The following is an 18900-nucleotide window of genomic DNA, read 5'->3' on the forward strand; positions in this document are numbered from 1 at the left end:
GCATACCCAACCATTAACTGGTAAGTCACGTTGTATATGCCTCTATACGTGTTGCAGCGAACTTGATGCTAGTGATCACACTCCTGATAATAATTAATGGATGGATCCAGGAGGAACAGGAAAAATAGGACTGGGCTCCTGTGAATTTTTGCCTCAAAGCTGGGTTGTCTGATGCCTTCTGAAGTGTAAACACTGACCAAGAATTCTCTTTTGGGGACGTTTGTGATATCATTCACCCATGTCGACCCCCAGAGGACAAATCAGGGTTGGGTGCAGCCTGTAGCCTCTGCCTCATTGATTTCTCCCCACTATTTGACTGTCTTTTTGCAGAAAATGCATGAAGTTATTTTGCACTGTGTCTTTTACACATTGGTTAAAACTGACAAGCAATGACAGAGTATCAGGACTGAGAAGTACAAACAGGAGATAAAGAGATGTGCGTACAAGCACATTTCCTCAGAAAACAAGCTAAAAACTGTTTCCTTGACTCATTTCTACTGTTTTGACTGTCTTCACTGTATTTGCTTTCTGCCTAACGCTGCTTGTTTCAGTAATCATTTGGAATGATCAAACTGGAAATGGAAGTGGGTTAGGCAACAGTTCTCAAAAAGTTGTGGGGTTTTTTTTTGTTTGTTTTGGGTTTTTTTGTTTGTTTTTTGGTTTGTTTTTTTTTATGAGCCCATTTTAGGAAATAATTTGGGAACTCTCTGAATGTTATTTTCCAGGAAACAAAGTCGTAGCTTTGAAAGTATCAGTTCAAGCTGAATATTTCCAGACTGGCAAGAAAATGCTAGCCAGAGTCTTTTCTTGTGAAATGGATACATTTCTATGGCTGGTATCTGATTCAGTAATTTCACAGCAATGGATCTAATGCAATCTATCTATGGTTTTAGGGCATCCAATTTCAGTCACTCCTAAAGAATGCCACCACAAGTTTAATTCGCAGTTGATAATATTTTCTCTGTGAACAAAGGAAAAGGAAACTCTTTTGGCTGGAAAGGAAGTATAGGAAATTAGTATTGGAATCCACAGAGCGATACATATGAATGTATATACATAAACATGTAATTGGACTACATTGCTTGCTTTGCTAATATTGACTTGTGTTTAGGTTACTGGAATGATTGCTGATTTAATATGTGTACTTAATTGCTGGTTGCTGGTAGAATGAGCAGAAAGCCTTTTTCAGTAATATGGAGTGGAGGTAGGACACCTTGGGGTTAAACACTTCTCAATGGCCCTAAATGAGGTATTATTTGAGGAAATCCTGCTTCTTTGACTGTTGCCAAATGTGGCTTTATGAGAAGCAGCACATGGAAAGGACAACAGACAACAAAACCATGCCATTCTACCCATAGGACTATTGTGGAATTGCTTCTCATGTGTCTTCGCAGTCTGAAGAAACCAAGTTTTTCTTGAGTGGCCCATCTTAGTTTAAGATGAACATGAGTACTGATTCTTGTTGTTTTATAACTTCCTTTTTCTTCAGTTTTGTTCCTCCTGTTTAATATAAGCACCAGTGTGGCTGAAGCTTGTTGCCTAGTTGTTGTTATATTTATTGCTGTTTATATGTGCTGGGGAGGAAAATACTGCTGAAGTCCAGCTGTACTTACTGAGAATGCTTAGCTGACCAACAAGATGAAGCACAAGAGTGGAGATTTAAAGGAGCGCTCCAGAGAGGTCAAAAGGGTGGATAAAACTGTGAGTTATAGATATGCAGCAACTGGCCTTAACCTGAAACCATGTTAGGATGAGTGGTGTGTGTAGAATCACATCAGTTCCAGAACATGGAGCTCAACTCTGTGATGCTTCAAAGCAATGGTTTCTATTTCAATGCAAATTTGACAATGATAGATGTTAATCACACTCCTTAACGAAGAACCAGAGGCATAAAAGTGAGTAGTGTGGCATATGAATCCCATAAAATAGAAAAGAACCACATCCTGTAGATACACTTAACTGCTCAGGAAACCAATCAACACCTCTAAAATGTGGCTACATGGTAGCATACAATACTTCAAAGTTAGTAGAGTTTGCAGTGAAAACAAGAAGATCTCAGTTTTACGAAAATTCCAACAGGTAATTTTACAACTGCAGGAAAAATAGAGCAGAATTAGTCTCTGAACTGAGATAGCCTTATTGATAACAAAAACATCAAGAAAAGAAAATACTAGTTCTGAAAAGGAATTTTTTTCATTCACCACTGTTGCGGGGAGGGGGGGAAGTTTGCTTTAACCCTGATCCTGAAAGGGTTTAATTTACTTGCCCAATTTCAGACATGAGTAGTCTCACTCACTTCAGACAAAGGGTAGTCCTGCTGAGATCAATGGTGGTACTCACATATATAATGTTAAGTACATGCATGCGTCTTTTCAGCACCCGGATCTCAAATGCCTACCAGAGAAATAAATACACCTGGAAATAAATTTCAAAGTGCAAAGAGAATTTTTTTTTTCCCAGCCTGAGATGAGTATGCAGGAATTGGACACAATAGCTCATTTGTGATATATTTTATCACTTCTGAAACGTGTAAGTGGAATCACTTGTGGAAAATGCGGGAAGATTACAGTCCGAGGTGCAGGGAAATTACAGCCCATGAGTCTCCCTCTCTCACCAATCATGTTAGCTGGGGTCATCAGAGATTTCCTAGATGTCTTTGTGAGTGGGACTGTAGGTGAAGTTGAACATTTATAGGCTCAGAAATTTGTCCAGGGTTCTCATTTTATTTCAATATGAACTCATGTTACGTCTGTTGAAAATTCTACTGACAGTCCCATACATGTAATTTATGACATTTCCTATCAAGATGTTTAGCTGAATTAGAAACACTTGTGAAGAAGCCCGTCTGCAGCCAGTTAAAAAGCATTTTTGTAGCAGAGGTGAGGGCTGTTGAGGCAACAAAGGAGGGCTCGTCTTACTTTTATTCCAATGGCTGTTGATCAAGCAATTGCACCATAAACTGTTTACAGCTGTGGCTTTTGTTACGGTGACAAAGAACATGTTTAAGGGTAGACAGAAAGCCATGCTGCATGTTAGTTCACAATGACCGTGCAGTTTACACAGCAAACAGCCAAAACCCTATTTCTGCAACATCCAGGCTTCTCGATGGCTGATTTGTACTCTCTTCTTTGTCATTTGTTTTACTGATCTGGTTACCTGTATGTCTGTCCTAGTTTTCCAGCTTAACACAGTCTAGACCATGGTGATGATATACCTCCTAGTTCACAGGCTTCGTTTTAGGCATGTGAGCTGTTCTATTTAAATGGCTAAGGCTAAAATTAAAGATGCCCATAGGTTTGAAGGGCATTATTATTTACCCAGTGCGGGGAACATACCTGTTCCTTCTTTCACACCAAAAGAGAGAATTTTAATTTTTAAGACTGGTCAACTTATTCAGCTGTGTGGACCAGAGATTCAGCTTTCCATTTTTGCACAGTTTCCTCGTAGTTTTGTTTTGTTCTTGTCTTCAGGGACAGGATAATTTCACAAGAAAATGATGAGAACTGGCTTCCTTGGAAGACTGAATCTTTGCAAGCCTTTGTGTTGTCCTTGCCTGGGTGCAGAAGCCAGGGTGTGGACATTCACATGGAAATAGCCCTTTTGCCCCTTCTCTGTTACATGGGTGCACAATGACACACAGGCCAAATCATTTCATGTTTAGCTATCTGTCCTAAGTTGGTAGTCCACTCTGCCTTCATGGTTAGTAGATAAGCAGCTCCAGAGATTGCCTGTCTTCAGATGAGATTTACTGCCCTCTTGAGGTATTTATCTTTCTCCTCCAAGAACAGAGGGAGCTTAAAAGACCTTGTGCCCTCATGTAGGAAGTTTGTATCAACAACCACCAGCTGACGTACCTTGTCACGCTAAGGAATACAGGCTGCACTCCTCGGAAAAAAAACACTTTCTGTACAGATATCTTGGAAGCTGTAGAAGGAACTGGCAAAATTAGCCCAAATAAGCCTGGGCTCTTCTGTTACGTTGTGGCCATATGGCATTCCCTTACCTCACCATGTGCCACCTCATGGTGGGATGTTCTAACTCTGTTTCCCACAAATGATTCAGGTTACACAAAATCCACCCTCATTGGAACACCATTGACAAATGGCTCATCCTCATTGGAACACCATTGACCTGCACTGCCTCTGCAGACTTCAGGATTCAGGTCTTCTGGAAAAGGAGGTCAAACACAATGAACTGGAATAAATGGGCTCCTGGCCAAATTTCCTTGTAACATTACTTATTTCAGTGTTCCCAGAGATGATAAGACTTGCTTCAGCCTGGCCCTTGTTGCATGCTGGGTTATTACTTGAGAACATTACTTTGAATACCTGATGGTTGGTGTTACCTGGGTTTATTCCACCTGCATTATAAAGCCAGCAGTCGGGCTGGATTACGCTTTCCCAGGACTCAGCTTTTTGAAGGCCCATAACATTAGAACCAGAAGTCTCAATAGTGTTTTGAAAATCATATGGCCACAGGGATGGTAGTAACCTACCCGAGGTGAAGTAAGTTGTCACGTCCTTCTGCAGAGGACTCTGTTGTTTCTGAGACTCCTGCTCTTGATTTTCTGCTGCTTTCAGAGTTTATTTCGAAGTCCATTTCCAGATCATAACCCTGATACTTTGACTCCAGATGGGTAGTTTAGTTTACACTGTTTAGATACAGTTATATGTGCCTGATCTTTGACATCAGGTGGCTTTCAGTCATTAATGCAGGAGAGACACTTGCACTATATATTTTTTCTATATTAGGTTAGATTACATACACATTAAACTGGAGAGAGGAGATACATCTTTGGTGAAACAAAATAAGAAAGTAATTGACTGAAAAACCCTGTTAAGATCCCTAATTAGTACCCCTTAGAGAAAAAAAAAAAAAAAAAAAAAAGCCTGCAGATAAATGCAGAGGAAAGATACTATGAGATAAAGATATCATGGGAACCTTACACTAATCAAAATCTTCTGTGACTGCCTTATTAAGATACTTGCCTTAAGAACAAAACATATGGTAGAAGCCTCAAGGAGATAGGCCCTTTAGCTCACCACCAACAGAAGTGTAAAATGCTCCCAATTCCTTCAAGGATTTAAGTAATGCTTAGGGTGTTTCATTCACTGGCAAACATGGTGATTTGTGAAGCACGACTAATGTGTCCCTGGAAAGTTCCAGCATGAAATAAAACTAGGTGTGAAAGCCTGTCAGGGTCCAAAGAGATATGATTTAAGGGGAGGCGCTCCCTGAAAATGTGAGGATGAGTGTTACTAACTTAATCCATATGATACCTTCTCCCCCCTAAACGTATGGTAGAATGTAGGGCAGCAACACACGAAGCAGACATTAGTCATTGTCTACAGGTGATATTTCTTCCATGAATTTATCAGCAAGGCTTGCCATGCTGTGCTCAAACATTTGTACAATAGATTAGTGTATAAAGATTAAAACTAAAGGAGCTACCCTATGTTTACTTGCAGATGCACACACACACAGAAGATTTAAAAAGATGCTTGTTGTATTACAAATGTAGCTCTGCAGTCTTACACAGTAATAGAAGCAACTGAAAGCTAGGTGTCTGAACAGATAAGAGGGTGAGGAAGGTAGCTTGCTGCCACCAATGCTATTACATGAATGAGCAGGGGAATGTTATGATTTTCTGTTGGTTTTCACTTTCTTTTGAAGCCTGAGGATTGCCAGAAGCAAGATTCAGTCTGCTGTAATTTTGCGTAGATGATCCTAGATTTTCTACTATCAGCACACAAAAATAACATATGTAACAATCTAATTTAACCAAATATTTAATCAATTTAATCTAATATTAAGCTGTACAAGGTATATCTGTACAAGCACAGAAAAGAAAGACATCCTCCATTCAAGCCTACAGTCTTGGGAGATAGCTAGAACTGGGAAGAGCTTTGAGATCATCCAAGTAATTCCTCTCACATGGCACAGAATCACCCTGAAGGTAAACTGCAAGGCCTGATTTTGCAAGGCCTGATTTTGGTAGTGAAAGGTATATGGGATATTAGTTCACGGGACAGCTGAAAGAATATGTTCTGTTTTTCTGGGACATAGTATGGGGTATGCTAGGGAAGCTTCTGGCTTGTAAGGTTGCCACTATACCTTGGGCAGAAATACATGAACAAGGGATAGAGAAGAGCAAGAGGGAGCCTTAACTCTGCTACCTAAGTCCTTGTCTGTTCCCTGCTACACTTTGTCCATTTGACAGGAAAAGAGATGACTGTGGAGCAAGTCTGACATAGATCCGTAAAGGTAGGTATGGTTGGAGAAGGTGGGCAAGGAGCAGCCATTTACTGCACCCACCCAGTGCACCTGTGGTTGAGACACATTAAGTGCTACTGCTGTGCACATGAGGGAAATGTGCTTCTGTCAGCTCTTACTCCAGCTAATGTGGCTTACCTAAGGCAAAAGCACAAATCAGTTCCCCTCAAGAAACACAGGTAGGTATGGGGAAACCTTTATGAAAAGTGTGAAGTGATTTGTTCCTGTGTTCTAGCTAATACAAAAAGCTTGAATCCCAAAGAAAGCCTCTAAATAAGTCACAAATGCTATAGAAAAATTGCTCCTGGTTATAAGAACCATTGTTTTACATAGTTTTTAGAGCGAAAGGAAGTTTGGATTGGAGTAGATGGACTGCCTTAAAGTACAAACTGCAAGCATTTAGAAGTAAATCTAACATCTTTCTATTGCTACTCTTCCTCTTATGAGGAATCAAACTTACTGCAGACTTCTTAAAAATAGTAAAATCAAACTCAAACATCTAGTGTGTCAAATCCCAGACCTCACTGGTGCCTTTCTACCTGGAACTGGGTATCTTTCTAATTCAAGAGTGTAAAGACCTTTCTGTGCATAGTGGAAGAGGGAATAGCACCTTGGAAGCCCTGTTTTCACAGAATCATAGAATCAATCATAGAATGCTTTGGGTTGGAAGGGACCTTTAGAGGTCATCTAGTCCAACGCCTCCTGCAATGAGCAGGGACATCTTCAACTCAATCAGGTTGCTCAGAGCCCCATCCAACCTGGCCTTGAATGTTTCTAGGGATGGAAATGCCTGTCCTCTGTGTGCTGTTTTCCTTGGTATTGTCATTTTGTTTGTTTTAAAGTAAAGAACAACTGTAACAAGCTATGCAGCACCATCTCAACCATTTGCAGTCTCACAGATCTCAGTGCAAAAGGACAGTGGCTGTATCGAATGAACTGTATTTAGGAATACGCCATGCTGATAATATTTTCTTGCTGTCTGTATGGTGAAACAGGAAACAGACATAACATCTGCTTCCTCATCCACTGATGTTTCGTTGGTTTATGTAGCTGGAATAATTTCACCTAAAATGATGAATTGAGCTCCTATGTTGAGTGAAGTTGTAACCGTGCCATATTTTACAATTTTGTGTTTCAGTCTGAGCATGTGAACTCTGGTATAATGTGAGGGAAAAAATGTAATATTTTTATTGTAGAAAACAAGACTTCGGGACTTAAGAGAATAGTAATACTATATTGAAAAGGGAGAACAAAGAGTACCTGTTGTCAGGTTATCTTGACATCTGATTTCCCTTGAAAATAACACATCTTGAAATTTCCTTCTGAATTGAAGACCTGTAACAGTAAATACACTTTTTCTCTCAGGCAATCACAGGTTGTTTACCTTCCAGTGTGATATGGCAAACAAAATGAAAATAATGGAAAATATATTATAAAAACAAGAAGCTGTAGTGAGCTGTTCCTGAAATGGGCCTATAATGGGCATGGTATTTTGGAAGTGTTAAATACAGCAGAAACACATCCCAGGGATTTGAAAGTAAAATTTTCTCCTGTGGGTCATACTTGAACGGATGCCTCTGCAAGCTGTTAAGAAGCACTGCACGGGCAAAGGTGTCAGCTATGAGATTTGAGATTTATTCTTTGTGACCATGATGACTTGATAGCATTTCCCCAAGAGAAAAGGGCCTGCTACTGATTCACTCAAGTATGAATGCACATGCACGTTGCTAACGCAACATTCTTCTGCTTTTCGAATGCACTTCTATTCCTCATCTTTACTATGTCTTGTGACAGTGAGTGCACAGCATAATTATGTGCTGGCTGAAAAAATACTTGACTTTGTTTGCTTTAAAGCTGGTAGCTTGTTCCTGTGCTATGCAAAAAAAGAGTGAATAATTGTTCCTCAATCATTTCTTCAGACCATTCACCATATTTATTATCGGACCTGGGCCATCTCCTCCCGTCAGTATTCCCTCCTTTCCACCAAGGAGTCTGAGCATATTTAGTTTTTCCTCATATGGAAGCTGTCCCATGTCTTTGATCATACATGCTGGTGTTTTCAGGCTCTACATCTTGAGGCACGAACAGCCGTTTAAGGAAAAGGACATCTTCCGTGAGGGGCTTCGCTTCTCTCCCACAGCAGGTGAATAACGTCAAGTCACAACAAACTGCTAATAGGTTCCACCTTGGCTCTGACCGAGCATTGATGGGTTTTGATTTCCTCCCATCTACATGCTGAACCAAATGAACAGTGTTTCTTGTGTGTGGTTAGTGTTTAAGGCCTCATTGTGTACACGGCCTTGAAAGATATATTTTTATAGGTAAGCACCTCATAAAATATTTTTCTGAAGACATTTATCAAGAGGGACTTTGAAAAACTGTAAGGAGAGGGGAAAGAGAAGGCGGGGAAAGCACAACATGTGCCTTTCAGCTGCCACAAAGCCCTGCAGCAGCCTTCATGTGAGAGGTGACACTTTGCACATTACAACAGGGAATCAAAAGATTTATACTCAACACTCCATATATATGACTCTCCACGGCATCATTTTGAAAGGGTGATTATTGGCTTGACATGAGGGAATATTCTACATTAAATGCTGAAAGATCTCTATGTACATAGCAATAATCACCTGATGCTGCTTTTTCTTACTGCATGGCTTTTAATAATAAATAATCATGATAATGATAGTTAGGTTCTCCCAAATTATCCCATTTGTTTTCAAAGAACCCCCAGGGCCTGGTATTTATCACTTGATGTGAATGCTCACTGCTCTTTTCCCTCCACTTGCACATGCATATAAAAGAAGCGCAGACATATGAGAAGTGCCTCACTTAATTTGATGGCAGTTCTGTTTATTATTATCTCCCTGAGCTGTGGTATTTGTAGTTCAGTTGTTGAGCAATTACTAACCAGAAGCCATAGGTCCCCTGTTAGGCTTCTCCCTGGGATCACCCATTTTCTACCCCCAAAGGTCTCGTGTTCAAAAGCAATGCACTGACTTTGGAAAAGGCGACAGGCAACACCTCTTAAATTTTTGTTTAAGTCAAGAGTTGGAGCACCCATTGAGTTTAGACAGGACCAGTTTGTAAATATGTTCTTTATACTTGTGTTTACACAGCAGCTTGGGCTAATTGGAGTAATTCAGCACATGTGGAGTGGGAAGAAGGAGAGAAGGATGGCCACAGAAAACCTAGACAACGACTTACTACAGTGCAGGAGAAAGGTCTGATTTTGAGAGGCATTACAGCATGGCACCTGCAAAGTGTAGTCTTTGTTCATGTCTGTTTTCTGCAATAAAGTTGCCTTATTCTGCTAATTTGAGGTATGCACAATAGAATAGCTTCTCTTCTCGCCTTCCTCTCCACATACTATTAACCTTATGGATGAGTGAGCTGATTTGGGATAAAAAAATGACTGGGCTCAACTAGAGGTATTTTGTGAATTAATAATTTCAGTAGTCATTTTTCCTAAACTTTTGCGCTTTCTGCTTTTTTTTTCTTTCCTCTTACTGTTCAAAAGAAAAAAAGTCAGCAGTTCTGAAATACCGCCTGAAAGATGAAGTGCAGAAGTACATGTAAGCACGACCTAAGTTTGCCAGAAACCGACAATAGTAGATGAAAAGCAGGTGCTTCTGTAAAAGACCTGGCTGGTAAAGCCCAGGGTTACAGAATAAATGACATGTCCTCTATCTGTGACCAGATTTTCACCAGGTGAGGTTCTGGCCATGCAAGACTCCTGCTGCTGTAGCTGCCATGCACTCCCCCATCCATGCAGCCTGCAGTAAGTGTTATTTCATGACCCCAGCAAGTAGAGAGAAATGGGAAGTCTTTTGACTTTCTTCCTCCCCACCCCATGCTCTGCTTATTCCAGTTCTTACAGACTTTTGGCCTTGCCTTGACCCAGCCTAGCTCATTGAAGAAGACCGGCCTCACTTGATAGCAGCTGTCAAAGAATTTTTCTTCTCCTTGCTTTCTTCAGCAAAAATAATCTAGACTGTAAATCACCAGCTCCTTGTGTTCAAAACCCAGGGACAGCTTTTCTGGAAGCTCACTGGGACAAGCATGAAGTACAAGGGAGTTATGACCTAGGGATTTCCTCAGGCCCCTCACTACAAGAAAGACATTGCGTTGCTGGAACATGTCCAGAGGAGAGCTACAAAGTTGGTGAGGAGTCTGGAGCACAAGTCTTCTGAGGAGTGGCTGAGGGAACAGGGGTTGTTCAGCCTGGAGAAGAGGAGTCTGAGGGGAGACCTTATTGCCCTCTACAACTGCCTGACACGAGGCTGTAGTGAGGTGGGTGTTGGTCTCTGCTTGCAGGTAACGGGCAATAGGATGAGGGGAAATGGCCTCAAGTTGTGACAGGGCAGGTTTAGGTTGAACATTGGGAAAAATTTCTTCACAGAAAGGGTTGTCAGGCTCTGGAATGGGCTGCCCAGGGAAGTGGTCGAGTCCCCACCCCTGGGGCTATTTAGAGGAAGGATAGATGAGGTGCTTAGGGACATGGTTTAGTGGTGGGATGGCAGGGTTAGGTTAACGGTTGGACTTGATGATCTTAAAGGTCTTTTCCAACCTAGACGATTCTATGGTTCTATGATTCTAAATAACAGTAGCACCAAATCTGAAGTGCCATTTGCTGTATACCAGATAAAAATACAATTAAACACAAGCTCTTCTTTCCCACCTCCTTTTCCTTCTATGCACCTTTCTGCCCCTGGATGTGTTTTATATATATATATTTATTTTCTTCTTTTTTTACTCTTGCATCTCTATTTTTTCATGCCTTTTGTAGTTTTTTCTACACCCGTGCCTTTCTTGTAAAGTTACTCTGCTCTCCTCTTTTACAATCTCTTCAATCTTTCATCCTCCATTTGAGAGTTCTCACTACCAACATAGTCTTCCCGTACACTTGCTTCCTGGCAGGTATGTCCTGTGCCTCCTGAGATGAGAAGTCTTCTGGTGCAGCTATTCTTGATTTTGTTCCACCAAATCAGCTGGGCTGTGTTGGCATGAATCGATAACTTGGTTGCAGGATGTTTCTTCTGCCTGCCAGATTTGAGGAGGGAGCTAATGAGCAAAGCGGTAGGGACAAATCTAGTTCAGGCCACAGTAGTCCCGTGGTCCTCCAGGTTTTGTTAATTGCCCTGTGATCCCACAGGTAAAACTGACCCTGAGGGTAGAGGCCAGCAGCATTCTTTGCACCAGCCATTACGCACTTGACTGGCCAGCTAGCAAGTGACTTATGAGCAGTGCTGGCCACAGCAAATGCTTTTTGGGGCAAGACGCTGAACACAGCAGTCTCAGCAGATAGTTTTGGATATATGCTGACATAGCTGAGTTCAGATGATCCAGCAGTCAGTGCTTGTACGAGCCTTTTTACACAAGGCTGTAACCCAAGTGCACATGCTTGGAAGCAAATTTGAACCAAAGTGTTGAGCCTTGCTGTGTTCCCCTGCTGACTAATTTATGTATCAGCTTGCAGGTAACAGAGAAAACACTTTCTTTTTTCCAGCTGGATCAGAGGTAACCATGCTCAGAAATGGCAACGAATCTCTCCAGCTGTATGCATGTGTCCTTCCAGACTACTGAGTTGGTTCAATATTTTGTTCCCTGAAAGAATAAAGCAGCTGGAACAGAAACCTTTCGCTGACACCAAAGCACCTTGAATCTCAGACAGCTTCACTTCATCCTCAAGATCACACTAAAGAGTGCGTTCCTAAACCCATTGCCTCACTCCCGTAATATTGACTCTCCTGCACTTATGAAAATGTACTGTGTTACACAAACAAACATGAACTTTACAAACAAGTGTTCTTTTTGCCTTAAATTCTGAGCAATTCACAAAAGTTATGAAGCAGAACCTTCCATGAATGCAGGTGCCTCTGAATATAAAGTCTCATTTGCATTTCTCTTTACTAAAGTAGTGCTGTTAGTTTCGATGCCGTCACCAACAGCACAGGCATGGTTTTCCAAGTCTATTTTCCAAGAAGAGGATCATAATAGAAAAGACCTTTCAGCTGCCGATGTGTAGGTGGTGGCACTTTGCTGCTGCTCCAATCTCATAACTGTGTTAAGGCCAGGTGAGAGGGAAGTCAGAAGTTACTTTCCCCTCTGCAGTCAGGCCACTTTCAGTTACTCTGTTGTGACAAGAGTCTTTGAAATGATGGTGAAAATAATTGTTCACAATGAAAAATGATCTTTTTTCTCCTGACAGAGCTGAAGTGTGTGCCCTTGGCGACGACCTATCTGCGATAGCCCTGAGCTTTGCAGAATGCACCCACTGAACATAAAACTCACAGATTTGTTGATGTTATTCTCTAGGGAGGGATGAAAGCTGCTGCGACTTGCATTCCCAGCAGCCATATTGATTTTAGTTGCACTGAGACATGCCAAATAAAGAACAGACACCAGGCTAAAATTATAATAGCCTATTTAAGAGAGGTTTCACACTGACAGCCATCTGAAAGCATTTCCTGAGTAGGCCCAAGTTCAGCCACTCAATGTCCCATGGTCCTGCTCCGGCAAAGACACCGGGAGCATGCCTTACACCTGAGTACCTGTGACTGAGATTGCCAAGAGCAAGTGGCAAAGAGTAAATTCAAGTCTTGGTAGTAAAGAAAAAGGTGAGGGAGTTCCCAATGGTTTTCTGTATTTTCTGAATTGACATGTATACTCTGATAACCAGTTTCAGACCATCTTTTAAGATGGAAGTTTTTGCTTCTGCTGGAGAAAGACCTCCCGAACCTCACATCATCTGTTGCTAGGCTGGAATCTACAACAGCTCCTTCATTGTAGTCAGATTTTGCTGCAGGAGGAAGGTTGCACTTGAATGTGTTTGAATGCTTTTTTCTTCTGTTAAACAGCTCTGGGTGTAACACAGTAGCTGCACTTACATTATATGGATTCTGGCTCATTTCTACTTATATATCCTCAGTAAAGTTTTTCCTTTTCCAAATTAGAGGCTCAGATTAATATATTTTATAAGCTGTTTTTTTCTCCCTGAAGTTTTAGCTTTTTTCATTAAAAAAAAAAATACTGGCATTTAACTACATTTCTTTTGTAAACCTTTAGAGTAGCAGCTGTGCTTACTACCAGCATGACATGATACCAAAACATATTGTTCCTTACAAAAAAAGAGAGAAAGATTGAACAAGGGTGAGAAGGAAAGAGAGAGGCCAGGACCCTTCTCTCTGGTCAGGCACAGACCATCCTAGGACTCCTTCTGAGCCCTGTGGGGGGCTGGCAGGAAAGAATTTGTAGCCACAGGGACATGTTATCCAGAACCAAGGATTGAATCTAATTGTAAGCAGATTTTGCCCGCCTTTTTTGGATGAATGATGGCCCACTGGCATGTGACCTGGTGTCTAGAGTGATAGGAAACTCTTTAGTGCAGATGGTACAGAGCTGCCTCATAAAATGACTCACTGTGAATCCTCACAGAAATCTCAGCTATAAAAATGATAATGGAAAAAGCACAGGAAAACGCAAAATGTCTTAAGAACAATTTGTTCCATCTCATGTCTTCCATTTTAGATACAAAGAAGATGTATTCTACAACCAAAACAACAGCTTCTTCCCCTGCATTATTTTTGACTGGCCAGGCAAAATCAATACAACAAGGTACTGGAATTGTGGAGGTGGAGGGAACTGTTGGAGAAAGCAAAGTGACAACTTGCAATACTCTGGCCACTCCATAGGGAAGAGACCAGACTTCTTGGGAAATGCTGTACGCACACAAGCTCTTCTTTCCCTTTTCCACTTCCCTTGTCTCTCCAACAGCAGGAGGAAACAAAAAAAGGTACCTGTGATTTTCCCAAGAGAACCACTGAATTTTAGTTCAGAAATAATTCTGAACCCCTGTGGGCGGAATTTTTCCTCCAATCCCTGATGTAATTAAGAGCATGTATTGTAGCAGATAGTGTGCCACAGAAGTCACGTTTTCAATTCTTTCCTTCTTTCTTTTGAATACTCACACATTTTCACTTCCTTTTCTGTACAATTTGTTGAACTTTTTGCAGTGTTTACCCCTTATTTAATGCAACATCTCTGCAGCATTCCAGATTGCCTGTGACTTTTATTCAATTTCCTGTGTTCAGCAGGGACAGGCAGTAACACAAGACCACGAGCAACACAAGAGGCTGAGAAGAGGGGAGTGTTGAATGTGATTTTACCCTTTCTCCTCTTTCTGCCATGGGAGATGATATCAGAACACTAAGTAAGAACATATGAACCATTTTGAAAGACAAAGTGCTGTCTGCTTGCAGGTTGCATGTGTTATTGTGACAGTGATATAGGGCACCTTGTATTCTTACTCCATGGTTCCTATGTCAGCATTTTAATGTGGTTTAGCAGCGAATCCTCTAATTTCCCCTGCCTACCTCACTTAGGTTAGATTTGCAGAGCAGTTCCTGTGAGAACAAATGAGATTTTTCTCTTAGAAACCAATCCCAAAGTTCAGATCCATGAACTTGAGAAGCTCTCTCCCATCCCTTGTGGGGGGGCAGGGTCAGACCAAACGTATGGTCCTCTGGGCAGCTGCAAACCCTCCAAGTACTTGGGACACTTGGTCCAGGGAATCACAACAAAACTAGTCCAAACCAGAACTACACAGAGCATGGGTGGAGGGGCTTCAACACAAATTGTCCTCTCAACAGGTATGCACAGCTGCGTACCTCAGCCTTACCTCACTTACTCTCTCTTGGCTGTCTCTGTGCAAGACCACGTAGCACCACAGAGTTATAAGTTAACTGTCTTTCAAGGACCACGGAACAACACTCTTCACCACCCTGCCCCCCCAGCAAACTCACAGTGTGAACGCTGTGGATATTAAGCCCAAGATGAAGTTATCTACTCAAAGCAAAGAATCATTCTGAAGATCCTTCAACTAATCCTTCTCCATCTGTACTGTCTGTGACTTTTTAACTGTGCACACATCCTTCTAAACCAACCAGGTGCTCCCGGCCACTTCATTTTGGGTTTCTAATGCCAGAGCCTCTGTCCTCTGTGAAGAGCTTTATGTAGAGATGTCTCCAGCTGGCCATTTGGTAAGGCACTGCCCTCACTCCATGAAGACAGGCAGAAATGGAGGGGAAGAACCAGTACCTGCGACCTCCCTTGACTGCTGGTGGCACTGAGCTATCTGCTTGCCATCTGATGCATACATTGAATTTGTGTCAGCTCAAGAGCCCTTTTGGCCACAGGATCCTGTTGGGATGAGACCATAAAAATGCTTAGATCTATGCAAAGAGATAATGACTCTTTTCGCTCAGTGAGATTCCTACTGTGGAATTCAGTGGCAGGTTCCAGACTGAACCCTGCCTGCCTGCAGTGATGCAAACGAGGCAGGGGGCAGGTCCTTTTTGGGGAGAGGGAACAAAAACATAACAGTCTGTGGGGAAGCAGGGATGTATGCAAAAGGCTTGGCTGTAGCATCAGGAATTCAAGCAAAATTCTCTCTCAGTGGTAATATTATGTTCACTGTTTGAAACCTCTGGAGCAATACTTGTCTGATAGATCCAGACTTAGACTTCATATTGGCTTTCAAAGCTGTGATCTGTGCAGGGCAGGGTGGTCCTCATAACAGAGCAGAACAGTTGCAGAGGGGCACACAGGGACAGCAAAGACTTCCTGTTTTGAAGATGCAGGTTTTTTTGACGCTACAGCACTGATTTGTAAGCATGTCTAGGACTTGCCATTCAACATTTTTCCCTGAAATTCAGATGAAGTTCCCCCCAAATTTTGGACTGAGACTCACTGTGGTCATAAGATCCACACTATAGAAGACATATTTTATTTCTAAAAAGGAAATTAATTCTGTGCTTGTATTTGATATGCAATGCATGTGCTACTCTGCCTTTGCACCACACTGCATAACACTTTATATACAGGCAGTTAAGAGGTTGACTTGAGGAGGTTATGTGGAGAAAAGTCAGAAACACAATCCTGAATCTTTCTCTGTTTTGCTATAAAATCTACTATTTTTTGTCTGTATAAACAATTTCTTTTTAGAACCAAGCCCCAGGAATGTGGACCTGCGATGAAAATATATAATTCAATTTGAAGCTGAATATTTGGTGATAAAAGTACTCCCAGGAATAATATTTAAAGAAGGATTACATTCTTCCATACTTTAGTTGCTTGTTTTCTTATGGCAAAGTAAACAAAGGCACTTGTACGTTTAACTCATTACATCAGAAATGATGACTGATGAGGTTTCCTAAGTATTTATACACACACATACACTCGCACAATTCAAAATGGCCATAAGGTTATTTGTAATTTTGTTTCAGATTTTTTAAACTCCAAGATTACGAACTTTCAGTGTGAAAAAATGCACAGGAGGTGTGAGATCTTCATTAGATTTGTTAATAAGCTGACAGTTTTGCAGAATCCCGGACAGCATTCAGAGCTCATTTATGTGTATGGCTTTACATGATATTAGAATATCTTGGCAATAACAAGTTTGTAATTGAATTATGCAATAGGCTCTTTATACTGCGTCTTGTAAACATTTTCATTTTTTTGAATACTCTGCATACCAATGAACACACTGTTCCATCCTTCTCCTGACACTGCTTAAAACTGTGAACTTGAAAGGATTTAGTGGAAGAAGAGCTCTTTTTTCTCCCTCTTCAGATAATCAACATATCAAAAAAATATTATTCTCTATAAAATAACTCATAAGCTGCATTTTGCTGGGTGGACAAAAACCACTGAACAAATCACAGTGAATTTCCTGCATCGCAATTCTACAAACCATCTAAGGAAACTGGTGTGAGTAATGGTGCAGTGCTGTGCTCTTTAAAGTGCTTCAGGTCCAGACTTTGTCTCATTAGACATGGATGCAAGCTGCAAGGTTTGGATTTGGGTTTTTTAATGAGCATTTTGAAAGTTCAGAAGTGTGTATAACTAAGTTGTTGGTTTTTTTTTCCCCAGACTGTTACATGGAAAGGCTCCTGCTGTGAGGTTTGGATCAGATATGGAGTTTTGGTTCAGTTCTATTTTTGTTTTTAATGTACTCAAGTTCTCAGTGTTCACAGCCTGCCATAAACCTCCTCTCTTAAACATGCGCATTGTTAAAACATGCAGAAGACTTGGCTCAAATCGAGCATCGTCTAATGGAAGCCAGCAGAAATGTGGGCTGGAACGAACCCCCTAGCTGCAGTGTATGACCATGGTGAACACCTGGACTTGCTGGAAATGGCAAAATGAATGGCATTTTCATAGGATCCATGCCTGAGAATTGCTTAAACACTCGGCACCCTAGCTCAGGTAGGAACAGTTCCTCTGAAATGCCTCTGGTGCTCCAGGAGGGGCTGCCTCAGGCAGCGCTCAGCTTTTGAAAAAAATGATGTTTCTGGCCATGTTGCTTATGAAGCAACTGTACTTTTATAGCTGAAAACAAGGCTCACTCTTGAATTATCAATAAAATAGGGCTAGCTTTTCCAGCTGCTTTGAGTGCTCCATCCTCTGGCACTATGACTGGAGTCAGGAGGGGTTGTTTGCCACAGCTGCTCCCCGGCACAGCTGAAGAAGTGACTTTTCCGACTGCTTGCACGCGGGGTCTCAAACTCCTTGGCTCCCAACAGACTGCTCCACACAAGCATCCGAGCCCCATTTTGCAAGCAGCTTCTTTCCATTTATCCCCCAGTAACACCTTCATTCCACTACCCTTCTTTAGCACATGAGGAGGCGAGGGTGGGGACAGATAAATGAGATAGCAAATGTTTTTGGGGAAATTTGTGGCCCAGATGGGAGTTCTCTCCTTCATGTGCTGCTGATTTTTTTGGAAGCTGGGATGCCTTTAACAATGATGGTGTAAACTGGCGTATGCCTCAAGTAGACCATGACGAGTTTATTTTCATTCCTTGGGAGAAGCTATGCTGCACACCATACCTGCCAGGACTGGCTTCCTTATTTGCGTTGTGCTGATAAGGCATTGCACGGGTTACCCTTAATGTACCACACCAAGAAGGGCTTTATGTGCCAGCTATGGAAGCCTGGCTTAGGGGAGATTGTGTTGAGAAAAGTCAGAAACAAAATCTCATTTTTTTTCCCTGCCATGCCATAAAATCAACTATTTTTTGTCTGTATAAACAATTTCATTTTAGAACCAAGCCCCAGGAATGTGGACCTGTGATGAAAATATATAATTCAATTTGAAGCTGAACATTTGGTGATAAAAGTATTCCCAGGAATAATATTTAAAGAAGGATTACATTCTTCTATACCTTAGTTGCTTTCTTCCTCTGGCATAATAAATTTAAGCTCTGTGTATATTTCACCCCAAACACCTCAGCTGATACTTGATGAAGTTCACTTGAGATTTTTGTACATGTATCTAAAATGGCTACCACATTATTTGCCTTTACATAAAATAAACGCAAAGCCTTAAGATTTGTAGCCTCCTTTGTCACGCAGGATCCAGAAGATTGTGGGCTTTGACAGGGTGGTAGATCTAAACTAATTCAGGAGACAGCTGTTGACAACTGTGAAGTCTATTTCGTCTGAATAGCAACACTTAGAAATAGCTTTGATTTCCTTAGTGGAAATAAGAAAAGAATCTCACCCATGCCATAAATATTTTTAAACCACTAAGATTCATGTGAACGACAGTTGGAGATGATTATG

The sequence above is a fragment of the Egretta garzetta genome, unplaced genomic scaffold, assembly GCF_000687185.1.
Source record: "Egretta garzetta isolate BGI_Z169 unplaced genomic scaffold, ASM68718v1 scaffold596, whole genome shotgun sequence".
Classification (NCBI taxonomy): domain Eukaryota; kingdom Metazoa; phylum Chordata; class Aves; order Pelecaniformes; family Ardeidae; genus Egretta; species Egretta garzetta.